Here is a 22,964-nt window from a genome sequence, read left to right as displayed (position 1 = left end):
CGACTCCGACTCCTGGATTTTATCAGGCTCCGACACCGGCTCCGGCTCCGGACTCCTTCATAAATGGCCAATTGTTAACAACAAATTTACTGTTGTAAAATATTAAACATCGTGCTTATTCAGTTTCTCACCATCATATAAGTAATCAGACCACTTAGAGCAAAAACTACATTTATTAGAATACAATTAGAATATAGCAAATAACTTTTATAAACTTTTCTAAACTGTAAGTAAATATGCAATAAACACTTTTATGCAGTTAATAAGAAGAAATCTATAAATTTGTCCACAGAAAAAGTATTGCCTCTGTCAGATCCTCCTTCATGGATGCCCTCATATCTGATCTAATTATTTTGAGAGCAGAGAACAACCTCTCTACACTAACTTGTGTTGGTGGCAAAGCAGTAACCACTCGGGCAACATCTCTGACAATGTCAGGATACAGAGGAATCGCTTGTTGCACTGTTATTTTTGATGAACGGTCAAATTTCTCAATTTCTTTTAGTGCACATGAAAAATTCTGCTGAAATGTACTGGCTGTGTTCCTTGATGGGGATGACTCTTCTATGCGGGAACGCTTTGCACGGTCCTTGTGATCCAAATATTTTTCGAAATTAAACTTCATCAGTTGATGATGAGGGTGAAGATGTGGCAGGACGACCAAATTCTTCTTGTTCCTCCTGACTGTTCTGCAACCCTTTCATCCTTACTGCTATTTCAAACAGAGCTTCTTTTCCTTTACTTAGCTGTTGATCATCTAGAAGAATCTGATGCATTGGGTCTACATAAACAGCTGCCAAAAGAATGTTATTTTGTAATAGTAGCTCCTTTCTCCGTTTCATTGATGTAGCAATGCCACTTGCAATTAACCCTCCTCTTTGGGACAGGCGAAACATCAGGTTCTTCCACTCCTTTAAGAAAATACCTGGAGTTAAGTCCTCTGCTTGTAATTTTTTAGTCACTGTAAATGGGTGCTCTAGCAATTTTTCCAGCTCAGTCACCTGATTCCACTGACTTTCATTTAGCGTCAGTTGAGGGTTAGCCATGTCTACAAGAAAGGTTTTCAGTTCAACCAAGGGCTGAATCATTAAGTAAGTACTGCCCCATCGTGTGGCTTGATCAATAATTGCCCCTTTTCCAGCACGTCTCTTCAAAATTGAGTCAACTTTAGGGGTTCTGGCAACAGTAGCCAATTTTTTCCAGCACCAATTTTGAGTTGGAGGTGACTGCTTGCAGCCATAAGCAGCATAATGGAGAGCCCTTCGCCAGAGCATGTGCAACCGCGCCAAGAAGCAAAGGAGAGGCGGTCGTGTTCAGAGGAGAAAGCAAAGACACGCAGCAGTAGTGTGAGCCACTCGGGCAGCGCACGGGCGGATCGTCACCGCAGGAAAGAGGGGTCCATAGTCTCGTTGGGAGACAGTGAAAGGACCAGTCAACCTCCAGATCCGGTACCCGTTCTGTGAAGCGTCCGAGTGTTGAGTGAACTTCGAGAAAGTCCAGTAATCTAATGTCTGTTCTCTTTTCTCTTTTCTCCTCTCTTCCCTCTCCTCCTCCTCTTACATACATTGGCGGGGTGGAGTATAGGAGGTCCCTAAGAAATGTAGAGGAAAGTCTAAAAATAAAGAATGTGCTTTATGTAAAAGTCCCGTAGAAGCAGCCTGGAACAAAAAGTTATGCCAGGAGTGCATTAACAAGACCATAGCGGAGGAGACACCCTCATTTTCGGATAGTCTGAGGTCCATAATTCAGACAGAAGTTTCCAAGTCAGTAAGAGCATTACAATCTGTAGATACAGAGAGGAAAACTAGGAGATCAAGCCCCTCAGGGGTCTCTCAACAAGACTCTACAGGGTCAGAGGACGACTCAAATAAGTCGCAGTATTCAGGAAGTAGCTCGGACGGGGAAGATACGTTCCCAGTAGAAACTACGGATGAATTCATTAAAGCAGTTAGATCTACCATGGGGCTAGTAGAAGAGCGGACAAAAAAGACAGCCCAAGATCTCATGTTCAGTGGACTGCAAAAGAAAAAACGTAAGACCTTCCCTGTTAATGAGCAACTGAAAGCACTCATAAAACGCGAATGGGAAAAACCAGAAAGGAAGTCCCAGATAACGAATTCCCTGAAGAGGAGATAACCCTTTGAGGAAGAGGCATCCTCATCCTGGGATAGGGCCCCCAAAATTGATGTAGCGATATCAAAGGTCGCCAGAAAATCTTCCCTACCCTTTGAGGACCTGGGGTTTCTAAAAGAACCGCAGGACCGGAAGGCGGACAATTGCCTTAAGGCAGCCTGGGAAACCTCGGCTGGGGCACTAAGACCCGCCATCGCAGCCACTTGTGTGGCTAGGTCCCTAAAGATATGGACAGACAACTTGGAGGATCAATTAGAACAAGGAGTTCCCAGAGAGACGATTCTGGAATCATTGCCGGCTATTAGAGCGGCGGCAGACTTTCTCGCAGAGGCGTCAGCAGATTCGGCCAGGCTAGCATCAAAGTCAGCAGCCTTAACCAATGTAGGACGGCGTGCGGTATGGCTCAAATGCTGGCCGGGGGACACTCAGGCAAAAATGAAACTTTGCTCTCTACCATGTGAAGGAAATTTCTTATTCGGTCCGGCATTGGATGAAGTGTTGGAAAAAGCGAGTGATACAAAAAAGAATTTTCCGAAACAACCATTTCAAGCCTTTCGGCGCTCCTTTCAGAGGGGCCGAAAATTCAGAAGGCAACAATTTAAAGATCGTGACAGAAACAATTCTGACAGACGATACAGAGGAGGGAGAGGCTTCTATTTCAGTAAGCCCCCAAGAGAAGCCAAAAAACCCGCCCAGTGACGGTCCTTCTCAGGTGGGGGGAAGGCTCTCTCACTTCCTCCCAGCCTGGGAAAGGATCTCATCCAGCACCTGGATCCGACAGATAGTAGGGTCAGGTCTGGAGTTAAAATTCCACCACTGGCCACCACAAAAATTCATTCAAACTCCGGTACAATCATCTCAAGACAGACAAAAGAGTTTGGAAAAGGAGGTATTATCGCTTGTACAAAAACTCGTACTGGAAGAAGTTCCAGAAAAAGAAAAGAAGGAAGGCTTTTACTCCCCCCTATTTCTGATAAAGAAACCAGACGATTCCTGGAGGACGATTATAAATCTGAAAGGCCTCAACAAGTATCTAGTAGTCCCATCATTCAAGATGGAGACGATAAGATCTACAGTGAAACTCCTCTTCCCTCGGTGTTACATGTCGGTCCTGGATCTCAAGGATGCTTACTATCATGTCCCGATCCGGCAGCAAGACCGCAAATATCTCAGGGTGGCAGTCCAGATAAAATCTCAGTGGCATCACTTTCAGTACAAGGCTCTGCCCTTTGGGGTAGCAACAGCCCCCCGGGTCTTCAAGAAATTAATTGCGGAGGTCACGGCACATCTCAGAGAAAAAGATGCTCTAGTAATACCATATCTGGACGACTTCTTGATAGTGGGAAAAGATTTCTCCCACTGTCAGGAACGAGTCAAGATAGTGATAGAGACTCTTCAGACTCTGGGTTGGCAACTGAACTTCAAAAAATCCAGGTTGGAGCCAACAATGGTCCAGAATTTTTTGGGTCTAACAATAGACTCGGTAATACAGGAATGTCGCCTCCCAGAGGAGAAAGAAGAGAAAATCAAAAATCTAATCAGAACAACATTAGGAAAGCCAACAATGACTCTGAGGAAAGCCATGTCAGTGTTGGGGTCCCTAACCTCCTGCATACCAGCGGTAAAATGGGCTCAATTTCACACAAGGGAACTTCAGTGGTGTGTGTTACAAAGCGATCTGACGCTTCAGGGGCAGTTACAACAGAAGCTCACCATCCCGGATCCTGTACTCCAGTCACTAAAATGGTGGTTACAGATAGAGTCCTCTCCGAGGGGAGTACCCTGGACATATGCAGCCTCCAGAGTAGTCACGACAGATGCCAGTCCCTGGGGCTGGGGAGCCCATCTAGACACCCTATGGCTCCAAGATCCTTGGGCTCAGGAGGAAAAAGATCTATCCTCAAATGAGTGGGAGCTACTAGCCATCGAAAGAGCGCTGGAAGGATTACTGACACACCTGAGAGGACATCATGTGAAAGTCCTGTCGGACAATCGTACAGCAGTTGCATACGTGAACCATCAGGGGGGCACCCGTTCTCGGTCATTAATGGAAATAGCAAGAAGAATCCTGACTCTGGCGGAACATCAGTTTCTCTCATTATCGGCCCTCCATATCCGAGGCGCGGACAACCTGAAGGCGGACTTTCTGAGCAGGAACCACTTAAAGCAAGGCGAATGGTGCCTAAAAGGGTCCATTTTTCAACAAATTGTGCAGAGGTGGGGAAAACCCATAATAGATCTCTTCGCCTCAAAAACCAACAGAAAAGTTCAAAAATTCTGCTCCCTAAGGCCAGCAGACATGCCACTGGCGGTAGACACCTTCAGGATAAAATGGACATCAGGTCTCCTGTACGCCTTCCCTCCGATATGCCTCATTCCATTAGTCCTGAAGAAGATCAGGGAGGACCAAGCCAGAGTAATTATGATAGCTCCCTTTTGGCCAAAAAGGCCGTGGTTCTATTGGCTAAGAGTGATGTCAGTGACAGACCCATGGGTGCTCCAAGAGGACCACGACCTCCTAACACAGGGTCCCTTCAATCACCCTCCGAATTCCAGGCTGCATTTGACAGCCTGGAATTTGAAAGGTCACTGTTAGAGAAGAAAGGTTTTTCAACAAGGTTGATTGCCACCCTAATCAGTAGCAGAAAGCCAGTGACTACAAAAATATACGGGAGAATATGGAGAAAATTTTTGTCCACCTCAGGCCCAATACAGGAGGGGGAAGTACCTGTGAGGGCAGTGCTAGAGTTTCTACAAAGGGGTTTAGACTTGGGCTTAGCGGTCAGCACCCTGAAAGTACATGTTTCAGCCCTGGCAGCATTATTCAACTATGACCTGGCAAGCGATAGATGGGTCGCCAGATTTATCCGGGCCTGTAGTAGAGCTGACTCTGTCCCATCTCCTAAACCTCCTCCCTGGGATCTAAATTTAGTCCTATCATCCCTAACGGAAAGTCCATTTGAACCAATAAACGCAACATCAGATAAAGTGTTAACTTTAAAAACAGCCTTGTTAGTGGCACTCACATCGGCACGTAGGGTTGGGGACTTACACGCACTATCAGCAGACCCACCATACACTCAGGTTATGGACGATAGAGTCGTGTTAAGATTAGATCCAGCATACCTCCCTAAGGTAGTGTCGAAATTCCACAGAGCTCAGGAAATAATCTTGCCATCCTTTTGTCCTAACCCTGGTAACAAAAAGGAAGAGAGATTACATTGCTTAGACGTTAGGAGATGTATCCTACAGTATTTAGAGGTGACAAAACCATGGAGGAAACAGAGGGCCTTATTTGTCTCATATCAGGGGGCAAGGAAAGGCCTTAAAGCCTCTAAGCAAACTATAGCTAGATGGGTGAGAGAGGCCATCATACTAGCATATAGTAGTGCAGGCAGGGCTGTTCCAGAGGGCCTAAAAGCCCACTCCACGAGGGCCATGGCAACGTCCTGGGCGGAGAGAGCGGACGCCTCCATCGACCAAATCTGTAAGGCGGCCACTTGGTCCTCTCCATCTACCTTTTTCAGACATTACAGATTAGACCTATCTGCTGCCTCTGATCTCACATTTGGGAGAAGAGTGTTACAGGCAGTGATCCCCCCCTAAAGAGAATACAAATCTCTGTAACTCTCTCGTGGTGCCGTCATGTACAATGGAAAAACACGGGTATTACATACCTGGTAATGTGTTTTTTCATGAGACATGACGGCACCCTTATATTCCCGCCCTATTTTTTTGATCACGTCATTAGTTGGGTGTTTTGTTAGTATTATACACTCCCTTGGTGTTGGAAATTTAGCAGTGTAAAATAGGTATTATTTATGTGTGCACTAACCTGCGGAGTTCGTCTCGTGCTCTGTAAAACAACTGATGCGGAGAGAGGAGCCGCCCCTTTTATCTTGAAGGTTTCCTGTCCTCGTAGGGCGGATCCCCTCTCTCGTGGTGCCGTCATGTCTCATGAAAAAACACATTACCAGGTATGTAATACCCGTGTTTCTCACCTTGCCAATCAGTGCAGCAGCATGTCCTTCTTGCAGACTGTCTCTTATAGCCAGCTGTAGCGTATGCACAACACAGCGCATGTGATGAATGAAAGAACATATTGACACAGTTTCAACAAGATCATCTAAACTATCATGTTGCTGTTCATCTGAAGCAACTTCAGTTTGCTCCTCAGTTACAATACTGTGTTCCTCTATTTCAAACATTTCTGTGTCTGTGGACCAAGAATGTTCTTCTAGCTGCTGGTCACCATCATTACACTCATTCATTAGCTTAATAGTACTTATCATATTTGAAGCATTGTCAGTTACGACAGAAAGAACTTGCTCTTTTTTAAGTTCATAGTCTTGCAGAACCTTTTCCACCAAGACCTGGAGAAACTCACTGGTGTGATGAGCTTTGGTGTCTTTTACTGCCAATGTCTTGGTAACTATTTCATTTTTGTCACAAACAAATCGGACATTGATGGCAAAATAGTTCACTCTGTGACGTGTGCAGGCATCCATTTTAAGAAACAGAAAGCGTCCCTTGAGAGTTTTTTTAAGTTCTTCCTTTTGTTTAAAAGCTTCTTCGATTACTAATTTTCTAATACTCTCTCTCTCCAGAGAAACGCCAAGCTTGCGGGCCATTTCCCCATTCAGACACATAAAAGCTGGTCGTGAAAATAATGAAATAGGCACACTATCCTTTACAACAAGCTCTATGATCTGTTTTTTAAATGTATCTACTGTCATTGTCACAGTAAATTTGTCACTGACAAAATATCTTGCAACTGATGGCTGCAAAGTTCTCTGCTCCTTTGTTTGGCTGGAAGAGCTGGGCACTGGTTCATTGTTTTGGATGCAGTCTTTCTCATCCACTGCTTTCAGTACTTCTGGATGAAAGCGCTGTAAATGTCTCTTTAGATTAGAAGCTCTGGTAGGAGCATTTTTATCTTTGCCTGAATATGCACTCATCTTGGCTTCACAGCATTTGTTTTCGTCTGGATCATTTGTCATACACTGACAGACATAATGTTTTCTATCTTGAGTGATGGTGAAATGTTCAAATACAGCTGATTTAATGTGATGCTTCTTTGACATTCTCAGTTTTTTAATTCTGCATTCACAATCCAAATGACAATTGTTTTTCCTAAAAACAATTGTACTAAATTATTGCCAGGTTGTACAACTGATATAGTGGTCAGTAATACTGTTATTATTCCTCATGTACTCACAGTTAACTGATGCAAAGTTTGTTGAAAGGATAATACTTCTTACAGTCTTCCTCTTCTGAGTAGCAGGCAGCTGTGAGATGCTTGGAAGATGCACACCTAGTATGATCTAGTCTAGAGGAGGAGCTTTACTACTAAGAATTTGCAACACATTTTCACTTTCAGTTTCATACATTGTAAGTAAGGGGGTTGGGGCAGCATGAGGTTAACCAAGTATAAGATTAGATAAGGGCAGTGGAGAACAGTGACACACAAGAAGTAAGAAATGTCTCTATCTCCAGCAGAACTGCTTATCACTGTTGTTCATAGTTTGATAGAACATATATATTTGAGTAACATTTATAAAATTCATATGAAAGTTCAATTATGAAATATTAATACATTTTTTTTAAAGCTGGAGTTGGTACATTTCTACCGACTCCGACTCCAACCAAAACTAACTCTGACTCCGACTCCGACTCCACAGCCCTGCAGGAAAGCACAGAAACTTGTCTACTTTCAAACCATTTTAGTTATTGCCTTGCAATGTGACATGATGCTCCATCCTGTTGAAAAATAATTTCGGTCTGTTCCTTGCCAAGGTCACAAATTGACGGGATGAGCTTTGGTTCAAGGACATCATAAATATATTTCAAAGCATTTACAGTTCCCTCAAGGACCTGTATTTTCCCAATTCCATGCCAGGACATACAATACAGACCCATATCATAACACTCTCAGGATGTTTCACTATAACTGTCATACACTCTGGAAGACAATCTTCCTTTGACCTTCTCCGAACATAACGCACTCCGTCACTACCAAAAATTGATATTCTCGTTTCATAGCTCCAATATTACTTTCTTCCAATCTTCAGTTGTCCAGCTATGATTTTCTTACTTCTCTCACTTATGTTTTTAAGATTTCGGAATGGCTTTTTCCTTGGTGTTCATGCTTTAAGACCAGCATCAAATAATCGGCAACATACCGTTTTATCCGACACCGAAGCTCCTCCATCGTGCAAGAGCTGATTGAGTTCCTTAGCTGATGCTCTTCTGTTTTGCAAGGCTGTCTGCTTTTGGAGTCGTTGCCTTTCTCCTTCCTCTTCAACTCTTGGTTTTGATGCTGCAACTATCAGCAAAACGTGAACACAGCTTTTGCACTCCAGAAGCAGTGACTCCACCACCCATCTTCCTAGCAATTTCCCTGAAACTGTGTCCCTCCTTCCTCAAAACAATAGCCGTAGCTCTCCTTTTTGGAGACCAATCAGTTCTTTGTGGCTGGCATGATTAAAATCTAATAAAAAAAACAATCACTCAGGAGTTTGTAAGCTCAAAACAGACATTTTATAATTATTCAGTTAAAAAATAAATTTAAATAATACAAGAAATAAAAATTCTCAATAGTTTGGAAAGAAATTAAAGCCTGTAGGACCTATACTGTAAGGATAAAGTGACGACAGTAGCTTTAATACACTATATTTTTAATTTAATTCGGACATAAAGAAAAGTTAACATATAGCAAAAAATTTATGAATTTACTATGTGATTAATAAATAAGCATTTTTTAAGCCAAAACTGTTTTTTCGCCTTTTTGTAATTATTAGCATTTGGAGTTGCTATTTTCCAATTGTGTCAACTTTTGTTCTTTGTTCAATGGCTAAGTTCACTTTGTAACAATACACATAGATTTATTTGGTTTAACTGTAAAAATGCTGTGTATCTGCTGACTTGTGCCTCGTTGCCATCAATGGCTTCCCAGGGCAGTATTTCCTTACATGGGGAAGCCATGATGGTACTTACAGCCCTTACTGCCCTGATTTCCCAGCATTTCTCGGCCCATGTGGATGCCGGTGAGACCCCACATAGTCACGCTGCCTGCGCTAATGGAACTCTGACTTCATTGGCAACGAGAATGTGAACACCCAGTTGTCAATTTATGCAGGTGTTTCCAGGAGGAAAATCACAGCAACAGCACAACAAAATTCAAAATAAATTAACTCCGAAACAATTTAATGGGGACCGCAGGTATTTCCTAAACCAAACACTCAGGAGCTCTGACAGGTCCATGTTAAGTTTTATTATAAAACCGACATGTTTTATTTCACTATTTTACCTCCAAACAGTAGTTTAGTGTGTAGAAGCCCAGTACAGCCAGCACAAATGTTTCCTTTCCCCCTCCCCATGATGTTTTCTGCCTTTTGTCTTTTGCTGTCCGTTCTTGGCTCGGGGTGCCGGTTCTTGGCTCTGGGGGGGTGCCGGGGTCTCCTCCAGTAATTCACCTGTTTGCTAAGCAGCTCAGAACGTCCTGTGTTGCTTTCCAATAGCAGCTGGGTGCTTCCACCTGTATAAACTAGCAGAGAGGCTATAAACTAGGGATACACAGCACACTCCATTTTGTCACCTGTATAAAAAGCTGGATTTTATGAAGTTTTCTGTAAAATGTCCATTTGAGACTTGGAGCGAGCCAAGTTCTCAATGCATGCTTTTACTATCGAGCACTAAAACGGTAGCAGCCCGTAGATCTACAAAGTGCAGCTGACCTGTGATGCCGAACAGTTTGCAGACTTCCTAGTTTCCCATAACTTGATGCATAGAATAAAGTTGTTATACTCGTCTCATATGGGCGAGACGGATGAAAGGCGCATCGTAAAGGTTTATTAAATTATTTATTGTTCCCTTTCAGAAAATACCGCTCCCCAGGTGCAGTTTGTTATAAAAGGAAAAAACGAGGCGTACATCACTCATCCTCCTCGGGTTCACCACTGAGTCTCCACCACTGGTGTCAGTGATTGGCTGCAGCACTGACATCACATGGACAGCGCAGCAGCCGGTCACAAATGTCGGCAAATAGTAAAACTTTTTTTTTCTTTTTTTTTTTTTTCTAACCAGCTGCACCAGGATGTTCTGAAAAGAGACAACCCCCTTTAAATTATGTGTAACTGTTCTTTTAAGTGTCAAAGAAAACAAATTGGTATTATTTTACACTTGGTATGCAAAGCAGAAACGTACCAACGCCAGCAAAAATAAATATTACCATACTATAATACAGGTAATGTATTAAATATATGTAGTGGCAGGTTTATCACACTAACTTGCAAAAATGATGATGCATATAGCGCCAAAAAGTGTTTTTCATGATTTGCACCATATTTTTATGCTTTAGACACTTTCTGCATCTTCTCTAAAGGAGGGGAGATGGATTTACTGGAAAAGAATGTAGTTTAGTGGAGAAGGTGCATGGCTTAATTTACTACATAATGTACCAAATTTTTGTTAAGAATTATTATACATGAGCATTTATGAAGCAGTCGGAGTGTGAAACAAGGTAAGTCATTGGTTTGGCTTACTTACGTGACAGCTCTGGATAGAATTTAGTTACGCAATAGGCTTTATGGGGATTGCTGCTTTAATGGGACCTGTCCGGTTACCTGACTTCAAAGATGCCACCGAAAGCATACAGAGCTCTATACCTGTGTTTTATTCACATGTTTCATGTGAGAAAACTCTCGAGCAGCAACAACCCTTTTTTTTTTTTTTTCCTCGTCGCTCATGATGTGCTAATTAGCCTTGACAAGAGGCATCTATTTCCCCAGACTAGCCTCTATCCAGGGTGCTATGATCATCCCACGCGTCCTGATTGACTCCTTCACTGTGCTCATACCTAGCTTCACCAAGTCCTGCACTGAAACCATGACTGAGCACCGTGAAAAAGATGGAGATTGCAGTATCCAAGGTAAGGACTAGTCTGGGGACCAGTTGCCCTGCAGGACTAGCCCTGGCTAAATAGGACATCACAAACGGTGAAACTCAAGTGTTTTTGCCGCTCATAGCTCCAGAGTTTTCTCACACAAAACTCATGGTTACGGCCTTGTATCGTATATCGTACAAGTGTTTTGTGTGGTTGATAGTAGTGATGAATGAACGTCTTATCCAAGCATGCTCTGGTGTTGTCAGAGTGCTCAGGTATCTCGTATATTATGTTCAAGTCCCTGTGGCTGCATGATTCGCAGCTGTTAGACAGCCTCAACACGTGGGGATTGCCTGTTTGTTAGGGTAACCCCTTCATGACTCAGCCTATTTTGACCTTAATGACCTGGCCATTTTTTGCAATTCTGACTAGTGTCCCTTTATGAGGTAATAACTCTGGAACGCTTCAACGCATCCTAGCGATTCTGAGATTTGTTTTTTCGTAACATATTGGGCTTCATGGTAGTGGTAAATTTAGGTCAATAATTTTTGCGTTTATTTGTGAAAAAATCAGAAATTTGTCGAAAATTTTGAATATTTTGCAATTTTCAAATTTTGAATTTTTATTCTGTTAAACCAGAGAGTTATTTGACACAAAATAGTTACTAAATAACATTTCCCACATGTCTACTTCACATCAGCACAAATTTTTTTTTTGTTAGGAAGTTATAAGGGTTAAAAGTTGACCAGTGATTTCTCATTTTTGCAGCAACATTTACAAAATCATTTTTTTTTTTTAAGGGACCACCTCACATTTGAAGTCACTTTGAGGGGTCTATATAGCAGAAAATAGCCAAAAGTGACACCATTCTAAAAATTGCACCCCTCGAGCTACTCAAAACTACATTCTAGAAGATTATTAACCCTTCAGGTGCTTCACAGGAACTGAAGCAACGTGGAAGGAAAAAATGGAGATTTTAATTTTTCCAACACAAATTTTCTTTTAGCATCATTTTTTTTCATATGGGCAACAGGATAAAATGGATCCTAAAATTTGTTGGGCAATTTCTCCTGAGTACACCGATACGTCATATGTGGTCATAAACCACTGTTTGGGCGCACGGCAGGGCTCAGAAGATAAGGAGCACCATTTGACTTTTTGAATGGAAAATATGCTTGAATATTTAGCGCTTGCCATATCGCGTTTGGAGAGTCGCTGTGCGCCTAAACACTGGAACTTCCCCACAAGTGACCCCATTTTGGAAACTAGACCCCCCCAAGAAACTTATCTCGATGCATAGTGATCACTTTGAACCCCCAGGTGCTTCACAAATTGATCTGTAAAAAAAAAAAAGTACTTTTTTTTCACAAAAATTATCTTTTAGCCTCAGTTTTATCATTTTCACATGGACAAGAGGATAAATTGGATACTAAAATTTGTTGGGCAATTTCTCCTGAGTACACCGATACCTAAAATGTGGTCATAAACCACTGTTTGGGTGCACGGCAGGGCCCGGAAGGGAAGGAGCGCCATTTAACTTTTTGAATGAAAAATTAGCTCCAATCGTTATCGGACACCATGTTGCGTTTGGAGAGCCCCGATGTGCCTAAACAGTGAAAACCCCCTACAAGTGACACCATTTTGGAAACTAGACCCCTTAAGGAACTTATTTAGATGTGTAGTGAGCACTTTGAACCCCCAAGTGCTTCACAAAAGTTTATAATGTAGAGCAGTGAAAATAAAAAATCATTTTTTTTCCTCAAAAATGATTTTTTAGCACACTATTTTTTATTTTCACATGGCTAACAGTTGAAATTGGACCACAAAAGTTGTTGTCCAATTTGTCCTGAGTACGCTGGTACCCCATATGTGGGGGGGAACCACTGTTTGGGCACACGGCAGGGCTCAGAAGGGAAGGAGCGCCATTTGACTTTTTGAAATAAAAATTAGCTCCAATCGTTAGCAGACACCATGTCGTGTTTGGAGAGCCCCTGTGTGCCCAAAACTTTGGAGCTCCCCCACAAATGACCTCATTTTGGAAACTAGACCCCCCAAGGAACTTATCTAGATGTGTGGTGAGCACCTTGAACCCCCAAGTGCTTCGCAGAAGTTTATAATGCAGAGCTGTGAAAATAAAAAAATCATTTTTTTTCCTCAAAAAAAAAAAATGATTTTTAGCCCGCAATTTTTTTTTTTTCACAAGGGTAACAGGATAACTTGGACCCCAAAAGTTGTTGTCCAGTTTGTCCTGAGTACGCTGGTACCCCATATGTGGGGGATGACCACTGTATGGGCACACGTCAGGGCTCAGAAAGGAAGTAGTGACATTTTGAAATGCTGACTTTGATGGAATGGTCTGTGGGCATCCTGTTACATTTGCAGAGCCCTTGATGTACCTAAACTGTGGAAACCCCCCACATGTGACCCCATTTTGGAAACTAGACCCCAATAAGGAAGTTGCCTAGATGTGTGGTGAACACCTTGAACCCCCAAGTGCTTCACAGAAGATTATAATGCAGAGCCATGAAAATAAAAAAAATCATTTTTTTTTCCTCAAAAAATGATGTTTTAGCTCACAATTTTTTATTTTCACAAGGGTAACAGGAGAAATTGGACCCCAAAAGTTGTTGTCCAGTTTGTCCGGAGTACGCTGGTACCCCATATGTGGGGGGGAACCATTGTTTGGGCACACGTCAGGGCTCGGAATGGAAGTAGTGACGTTTTGAAATGCAGACTTTGATGGAATAGTCTGCGGTCGTCGTTATGTTTGCAGAGCCCCTGATGTGCCTAAACAGTGGAAACCCCCCACAAGTGACCTTATTTTGGAAACTAGACCTTCCAAGGAACTTATCTAGATGTGTTGTGAGCACTTTGAACCCCCAAGTGCTTCACAGAAGTTTATAATGCAGAGACGTGAAATGAAAAAATCATTTTTTATCCACAAAAATAATTTTTTAGCCCCCAATTTTTTATTTTCCCAAGGGTAACAGGAGAAATTAGTCCCCAAAAGTTGTTGTGCAATTTTTCCTGAGTACGCTGATACCCCATATGTTGGGGTAAACCACTGTTTGGGCACATGTCGGGGCTTGGAATGGAGGGAGCACCGTTTGACTTTTTGAACGCAAAATTGGCTGGAATCAATGGTGGCACATGTCGCCTTTGGAGACCCCCTGATGTGCCTAAACAGTGGAAACCCCTCAATTCTATCTCCAACCCTAACCCCAACACACCCCTAACCACAACCCTAACCCCAACACATCTCTAACCCTAATCTCAACCCTAATTCCAACCCTAACCACAAGCCTAACCCTAACCCTAACCCTAACACACCCCTAACCCTAATCTTAACCCTAGTTCCAACCCTAACCCTAATTCTAACCCTAATTCCAACCCTAACCCTAATTCCAACCCTAACCCTAATTCTAACCCTAATGGAAAAATAAAAAAATTTTCTTTATTTTATCAGTTGTGCCTACCTATGGGGGTGATAATCGGGGGGGTTTATTTACTTTTTATTTCATTTTGATCACTGTGAGAGTGATCAAAATGAAAGAATGGGATCTGCAGTCGGCAGATGCGGGCGCACTGCGCATGCGCCCGCCATTTTCCAAGATGGCGGCACCCATGATCCTGACCCGCGGGACACTGGGAGCGACGGGGACTCAGAAGGTACCGGGGGGGTGAGGGGGGGATCGGAAGCTGGCTGGGAGCGGAGGGAAGGGGAGGGGGGCAGTTGATGACAGCGGCGGCAGATCGCCGCTGTCATTCAGTGGCGGGGGGGGGGTCGGATCGGTGTCACCAGCCATGTCCGATGCTACTGTATTTGACATCTTGGCATCGAAAAAACCACGGGTCTTGTGGCTGACCGATTTTACTGGCCTCAGATGGAAGCAGATATAGAAGAATACTGCCAATCATGCTCCCGGTGGTGGCCTGAACCTTATGTGGTGATGGAGAAGCAACCTGGTATCCAGGCCCCCAGAGTAAAGTCTGAGAGAGGTTTTGACAGCTCCGCCCCCTGTCATCGACACCATCTGTTGCCTGTGGGAAAGAACATCCCTTTACCACCATTGCAAATTCAAGGAGGTCGTACCACCCCTCTGTGCAATAGGAGAAGTCTTAGGGGTGAACCCCCACCCCAGCTTGGGGTTGCCTCAGGAGGAAGTGGCAGCGAGTCTGGGGATGAATGGGAAGCTGACGGTCAATGGAGCTACAGATGGACCGAGGACCCATGCCCCACAGGCTCGGGTCTTGAAAACCAGACTCCTGAAGTGGAAACATGAACAAAGGACATTTGTCAGGAGGCTAATGCGCTCTGTCCACAATTGGGGGAGAGTCCAGAAGGAGGACATTTTATTGAATGAAGAGATCCATCTGGAGGAGCCCGTTTTGGAAAGACAAGAGTCAGGGGTTGAGGAGGGGGCCTCCTCGGTACACACTCGTCCCAAGCGGGACGTTAGGCCCCCCCATGATGTTGACCTATGATAGAATGGGACATACCACTGAGGTCCCTAGGCTGATACCTTCTAATTCCAATTCTGTTTGGCCCTATTTCTCGGTATCTCCCATGTGTCCAGGTGGTGGTTTGGGTTGTGATCTCATCTGTTCATTCATCTTTTGTGTCCGAGGATCTCCCTCTTCTGGTGAAGGAGGGTAGTGAGGATGATTTGGATGAAAGAAACCAAACACCTGATCAGATGGATCGTGACTGGGTAACGGGAACTACAGACTGGATATAAGGCGGCCGACGCCCTTCTGAGTCGCTGGTGATTTCTCTGCTGGATTCTTGGAGACCAGTCTGATTCCTGCTTCCCAAAGATAAGTTTTTGCTCTGCTATTGAACTTATTAGTTTTGGTTTTGTTTGCCTTGTTTTTTGAGTTCAGCCATCCCCGGTCGGGGGTGTGCTGGATTCTTTTTCCTTGATCAGTGTTCTCTTTTGCTCTGCTTCCAGAATATTCTGAGTGCTGATATAGGGTTTCAAGTCTAGTGACTTCAGGGTCCTTTTTGCTTATCAGTTGTGTTGGTAGTATTTTTTGGCAGGGTTTTCTCGGATTGCAGAGAGCAGCTTTTCTGTCGTGTCCTTTTTAGTTAGCTTGGGCCCCATCGTTTGCTCAACCTATCTTTCTATCTGTGTTAGTGTTTTTTAATCTTGCTTCACCGTCATTATATGTTGGGGGCTGCCTTTTGCTTTGGGGTCTGCTCTGGGGCAGTCAGTTTTTCTCTTTTAGGCTTGTGTAGATCTCCGGCTGTGACGAGGTGTCTAGGATCACCGTAGGAACACTCCACGGCTACTGCTAGTTGTGTGATAGGATCAGGGGTCTGCAATCCGCTAGTTTCCAACCTCTCTGATTTTCTGGGCTGAGCTTGTGTTTTGTTTTTTCCTCCTCGGTGACTCAATCATAACAGGTTTGTGTGCATGTAAATTTGATGTTAGTCAGGATGCTCTAACCCCCCCTTCATGGTTCAGTTGGTGAGTCCTCATATCCTGATGGGACACTTTCAATGACTCACCAGGGGGAGAATGTAACACCTGCACAGGGAACTGTCAGAGCATCTACCGGCATGCTGGAGCTTACAGACTCTAATAAGAGTTTTGCAGTGGCTGTTAAACAGGGATTACAGACATTAATCGTTTTTCTCCTGAGTGGCAGAAGACTACAACTCCCAGGGATCCTTGTTCCAGTGAGATGATAGAATAAGGGAGGAGGAGGGACTTGGGGGAGGATGCTGAGGAGAAAGTGAAAGTAAAAAGGGAGAGGAGAGAAAACGTGGCTGCTGCTGCTGGTTATGAGAGAGAGCGGTGTGGATCTTGACTCCCCTAAGTTGCAGAGTGTGGGGGACCCCGCGGAGATACCCGTGTTGCTGGAGAGAGCAAAGATCCAGAGAGTCCTGCCGGCACTCCCATCGGATAAAGGTCTAAATCCTGCAGCCTCCAGCTGGAGTCTAGAGAAGCCTCCGATTGTTGGAGACACAGTTAGTGTTCTTCTGAGACTTGTGATTCTATCAGCGCGACTTACAGTGAGTACACTGCAACAGAGACTATTGACAGCAACATTCATTTAAGTGCACCTACGGTTTCTACTTTGCGCGCCAACATCCGCGTCAAATGGGCCCCAACGGTTGGACTGAGTAAATGCAAAAGAGGGGGAATCTGCCACGTTATATTTGCAAGGTCGGGGTTTAATTAGACTGTGATGTGTATATGACTTTTATACAGTTTATACAGTTTATCGCATTGTATGTTTATTCCTGTAAATCCATTTTAATTCTGCTTCATAGTAATACACTGTGTTCCAAATTATTATGCAAATGATATTTTTCTCTGATTTTACTAAATAGTCGGTACAAATGACAGTCAGTCTAATAAGTCATCACTCGTTAGAGTATGCATCGAATTTTATTGAAGAAACCTCCCAATGATAACAGTATAATCTCCAAAATGAATAAAAACTCAAATTGCACTGTTCCAAATTATTATGCACAGTAGAATTTCTAAACATTTGATATGTTTTAAAGAACTGAAAATGCTCATTTGTGGAATTTGCAGCATTAGGAGGTCATATTCACAGAACAAAAAAGCTATTTAACTCCAAAACATCCTAACAGGCCAAGTTACATGTTAACATAGGAACCCTTCTTTGATATCACCTTCACAATTCTTGCATCCATTGAACTTGTGAGTTTTTGGAGAGTTTCTGCTTGTATTTCTTTGCATGAAGTCAGAATAGCCTCCCAGAGCTGCTGTTTTGATGTGAACTGTCTCCCACCCTCATAGATCTTTCGCTTGATGATACTCCAAAGGTTCTCTATAGGGTTGAGGTCAGGGAAAGATGGTGGCCACACCATGAGTTTATCTCCTTTTATGCCCATAGCAGTCAATGACTCAGAGGTATTCTTTGCAGCATGAGATGGTGCATTGTCATGCATGAAGAGGATTTTGCTCCTGAAGGCACATTTCTGCTTTTTATACCATGGAAGACAGCGGTCAGTCAGAAACTCTATATACTTTGCAGAGGTCATTTTCACACCTTCAGGAACCTTAAAGAGCTCTTCCAGCTGTTTCCCCATGATTCCGGCCCAAAACATGACTCCTCCACCTCCTTGCTGACGTCGCAGCCTTGTTGGGACATAGTGGCCATCCACCAACCATCCAGTACTCCATCCATCTGGACCATCCAGGGTTGCTCGACACTCATCAGTAAACAAGACTGTTTGAAAATTAGTCTTCATGTATGTCTGGGCCCACTGCAACCATTTCTGATTGTGAACACTGTTTAGGAGTGGCCGAATAGTAGGTTTATGCACCACAGCAAGCCTTTGAAGGATCCTACACCTTGAGGTTCGAGGGACTCCAGAGGCACCAGCAGCTTTAAATATCTGTTTGCTGGTTTGTAATGGCTTTTTAGCAGCTGCTCTCTTAATCCGATGAACTTGCCTGGCAGAAACGATCCTCATTCTGCCTTTAGTAGCACAAACATGTTTGTGCTCAGAATCAACCACAAATCTCTTAACAGTACGATGATCACGTTTAAGTTTTTGGGAAATATGTAATGTTTTCATCTCTTGACCAAGGCATTGCACTATTTGATGCTTTTCAGCAGCAGAGAGATCCGTTTTCTTTCCTAAATTCCTTGAAACCTGTGCCCTGCTTAATATTGTGGAACATCATTCTTAAGTAGTTTTCCTTTAATTGGGCTCACCTGGTAAACTAATTATCACAGGCGTTTGAGATTGATTTCAGTGATCCAAAGAGCCCTGATACACAATAGCATCTATGAGTTTATTTGAAAAACAAAAAATTACATCTTTATGACACTTAAATCCAATTTGCATAATAATTTGGAACGCAGTGTAAATCTGTTAAACTGTTTTACTCCTGCTTCCTGAGTGTGTATCGAGCTGTGGCAGGAGTTTCCCGAATCAGCCCCTGGCAGAAGATAACTGTCCTTCTGCAGCCCAGAGACAGATCAAGATTCGGGTGGAGGCACTGCGTACAGAAGAGGTGAGACCCCCCCCCCCCATAACACCCAGGGTACAGTGATAGCCATAAAGGGGTGTTACACCTAATAAACTTATATTGTAAAAAGTTTACAGCACAGTAGACTTTTTTTATTTTTACTGTATGCTTTTATATAAAACAGCCAAATTGTCTCTCCTGCTTTGCACAGATGAAGGTGCAAACACTCCAAAACATGTGTCTGCAAATGGAGTCTATAGTTTGGCTTCTTATACCAAGTCATGTGGCATGGCTCATTAAAGGGCTTCTGTCACCCCCTGGGATGTATATGACCCATTATTATGGGCATACAGGTAATAGAAATGTTACACTAGTCCTACCTGTATGCTTCATATTAACAGTCTTGTTGTTGAGAAATGTCATATTCTGTCTTTCTACTAATGATTTCTTCCAGTCTCCGGGGTGTGGTGCCTGGAAGAAATCTCTGCCTCCTGTCTTCATTACAATACTACCATCCTCCCATGCACGTCAGGAATCCCACACCTGCGCCCTGCACTCCCTCCACAATACGTACCTCTTCCTCCCTTCTGTGGGCGCTGCATTCAGGCATCTTCTGTGCAGGCAACTTCCGCTCCAGTGATCTATGGCAAATGCCCCGATAATATGTTCTCCCCACTTTCTCCGTGCGCAGTCATCACTAGGAACCGTGTGTACATGGCGATGACTATACAGGGAGGAATTGGGGAGAGCACCTTTTCGACGGGCACACCGGAGGTCACTGGAGCGGAAGTTGCCTGCGCAGAAGATCCCTGAATGCAGCGTCCACAGAAGGGAGGAAGAGGTACGTATTGTGGAGAAAGTGCTGCGCACAGGTGCGGGATTCCGGGGCTGTAACTGACGCTGATGGGAGGGGGTAAGAATTACAATGAAGACAGGGGGCAGAGATTTCTTACAGCACCTCACGCCCCGGAGCTTGGAGGAAATTATTAACATAAAGACAGAATGACTTTTCTTGAGAGCAAGACCGCTAATATGAGGCAGACAGGTAGGACTAGGGTAACGTTTCTGTCACATCTATGCCCATATTAATAGGTCATATACTTCCCGGGGGTGACAGACTCCCTATAAAGGGTCAATATTGACTTTTCGGATTGCTGCATCCAATAGGTGGTGCTAGAGTTCCTGTTCTCTTCATTTATGAAGAGGTCATTTACAGTGATGAGACATTTGACCAAGGCACATTTTAGCCAGTCCTTCCTGCTGTCTCTGTGAAGCCTCCTGAAAGAAATGAGGGCCCAGCTGCATTTCTGAATAAAGTCTGACAAGGCGCACCAGTCATTCTGGAAGCACATGGCCAGCGATTGTGATTCTGTGAATGTGGTGTTTTCTGAAATCCTGCAGGCGTAATGCTCACATTCCCAAACCTGATCCACTGTTGATAGAAAAACTGCAGTTTCCCTGTTTGAATAGCTGCAGCGTAAGTGTCCGGCTCCGCGGGTGGACGCAGAACGCTTGTGATGTAAAAACGTCCAAGTACGCAGAAAGCAAAATGTGCTAAAGAGCTTTACCACCATCCAGAATAAACATTTGTTTTACTACAATCCAAAGTACCTGGCTCCGCAAACAGTGATGTTATTTCAACTTGTAGCAATCCATCTTTGTGCCGGGTGCTTCAGGCCTCGCTCATACACTCTCTGCACACAGCCTCCTTCCGGATGCTCTTATTAAAGCTTTAGAAGTCTCTTTTATATATGTATTTTTATTTTTGCAGACTGTCAGGTAATGTTGGTTACTCGGAAATTGCTTTCTAACCAAAATAAAGTTGTAAATTCTCAGATGTGGAAAGTTATTTAGAAAGTGTTCCTCTCAGTCTGTTCTGTGTTTTATGCACCAAGTGTATTTTAAAGCGGTTCTCTGATTTTACCATATGGCCATACATTGTACGGAGGTCACCTAACTTCCACAAAATCAATCGGTCTGATACCTATTGGACCTCATACTCTGGTACTGGAGTTCTCAACATGAAGCGTGAGAGCCACATGTGGCTTGTGGGCCCCTGAAGTGTGGCTCGTGGCTGTGTGCCAGCTTGGTGCACTAGCACCAGGTGTAGGAAACAGCTAATAGTAGTTAATACACAAAATCAGATATAGACACCCATTTTTATAAATCAAGATACTACTAATTCTTGGGGGTACCTTAAGGCTGTGCTCACACGTAGCGTTTCTTTTGCGTTTTCGCTGCGTTTTTGCCGTGAAAACTCAAGAAAAAGCATCCATGTTCATTCTTTGTGCGGAATCGCGGGAAAATCCGCACACATAGGAATGCATTGTTCCGCTTATTTTCCACATGTGGCTATGCTCACCATGCGAAAAGTAAGCGGAACATTTGCGGATGGTACCCACAGTCTGGAGGAGAGGAAATTCTCCTCCAGGCTCTGGGTACCATATCCTTGTTAAAAATAGAATTAAAATAAAAAATCGTCAAATTCTCACCTTCCGGTGTCCCTCGCAGTGTCCCCAGGCCTCAGCGATGCTTCCGGCAAGTCCCGTTCCCAGGGATGCCTTGCGACAATGATCTTTGATGACGTCACGGTCTCGCAATACCGCGACATCATCAAAGGTGATGGTCACAAGGCATCCCTGGGAACGGGACTTGCCGGGAGAAATCGTGATGATCGGGAACGCTGCGAGGGACGCCGGAAGGTGAGAAAAACACTTTTTTTTAAATTTTTTTTTTTTATTATTTACTGATGATGCTTAGGCAGCCTCAATAGTAAAAAGTTGGTCACACTCGTCAAACTGTTTGACAAGTGTGACCAAACTGTCAATCAGTTTTCCAAGCGATGCTACAGATCGCTTGGAAAAGCTAGCATTTTGCAAGCTAATTACGCTTGTAAAGTGCTAGTTTTTCCGCGGGAATTTAAAATGCTGATTTCTCTCATATTTCCCGCGGAATGGAATTCCGGCGGAAATTCCACACGTGTGCACATAGTCTAACTGTGTCATATCCAAACCATTACCACCAATTAGAGCAGTTATTAATATGTAGCACAATTGTCAAAGTTTAATTCAGTCTTCATTAATTCTATTAATACGCAAAACCAACAGACGAAACAGAACCATGAAAAAAGCCTTAAAAACCCATTAAAACACAGATATTGGGCAGTGTGGTTACAAGTTATTGAAAAGCATATTATAGTCACAGGTATCTCTTCTGAATAATCTAAATACATGGTTATAGATGGGGCCCCTAATAGCTAAAATAATGACTAGTATCCTGCAGAAATCAATATCTGATAACGGTGATTATGTAAGACATATACTGATGCCCAGTCCATAGTCTTAACCTAGTGTCATTATACCAGTACAGGGCTCTGAGTGTCACTACTTGGAGTGTGAGTGGGGCAGGAGCTGGATGTGGCTCTCAAGTCAGAATGTTTGGGGACTACTGCTCTAGTAGATTAGCAAAAAAAAATAATCGTCACTTCCCCTGCAGTGGTTTGTAGGCAGTTGAGCTGCAATAAGGGGGGTGCCGCAGGATTTTCTTCTTAAATCTGTTCTGGCATTTTCTCTAAGTCAAACTGACATCACCTATAGATGAACGTTTATGCTGGGTTGTACAGTGGCCAGTTAGGCTTACTTCTGGTTGTTAGAAATCAGAGCCATGTGAAAGCTCCAAGTAGGGCTGTAGTGAAGCAGCAGTGTCTGTTATAAAGGAGATATCCTTCCACAGCCCCAGGCCCCTTCCCAGGCTGCATTCTTCCCACACTTTCCGTGGTCCCGTCGGGGCTTGTGTCTGAATCCCCCGTAAAATAAATGGTGTATGCGCCGACGGAGCCATTGACTGTAAGGATGCAGATGGAATCACCGTGTGTTATATTGTGCACCATTATCGGGTGTATACCCCTACTTGAGGCGGAAACCCAGACGTAGTAGACTGCATCTGGGTGTCTGCCTCTAGTAGGCGTATACGGTCGAAAATGGCGTGCT

At 43.6% G+C, this 22,964-nt stretch overlaps 1 protein-coding gene across 4 annotated transcripts in view; it reads left to right on the top strand.

Moving 5' to 3' along the window:
* Positions 1–22,964, top strand: part of TAX1BP1 (Tax1 binding protein 1) — a 188,044-nt gene that overhangs the window by 35,456 nt on the left and 129,624 nt on the right. The window lies entirely within an intron of this gene.

Source organism: Dendrobates tinctorius, unplaced genomic scaffold (assembly GCF_039654945.1).
Source record: "Dendrobates tinctorius isolate UK_male_01 unplaced genomic scaffold, ASM3965494v1 ptg000070l, whole genome shotgun sequence".
NCBI classification, from domain to species: Eukaryota; Metazoa; Chordata; class Amphibia; order Anura; family Dendrobatidae; genus Dendrobates; species Dendrobates tinctorius.
The sequence above is the reverse complement of the archived record's forward strand: the minus strand, read 5'-3'. Positions and strand labels throughout refer to the sequence as shown.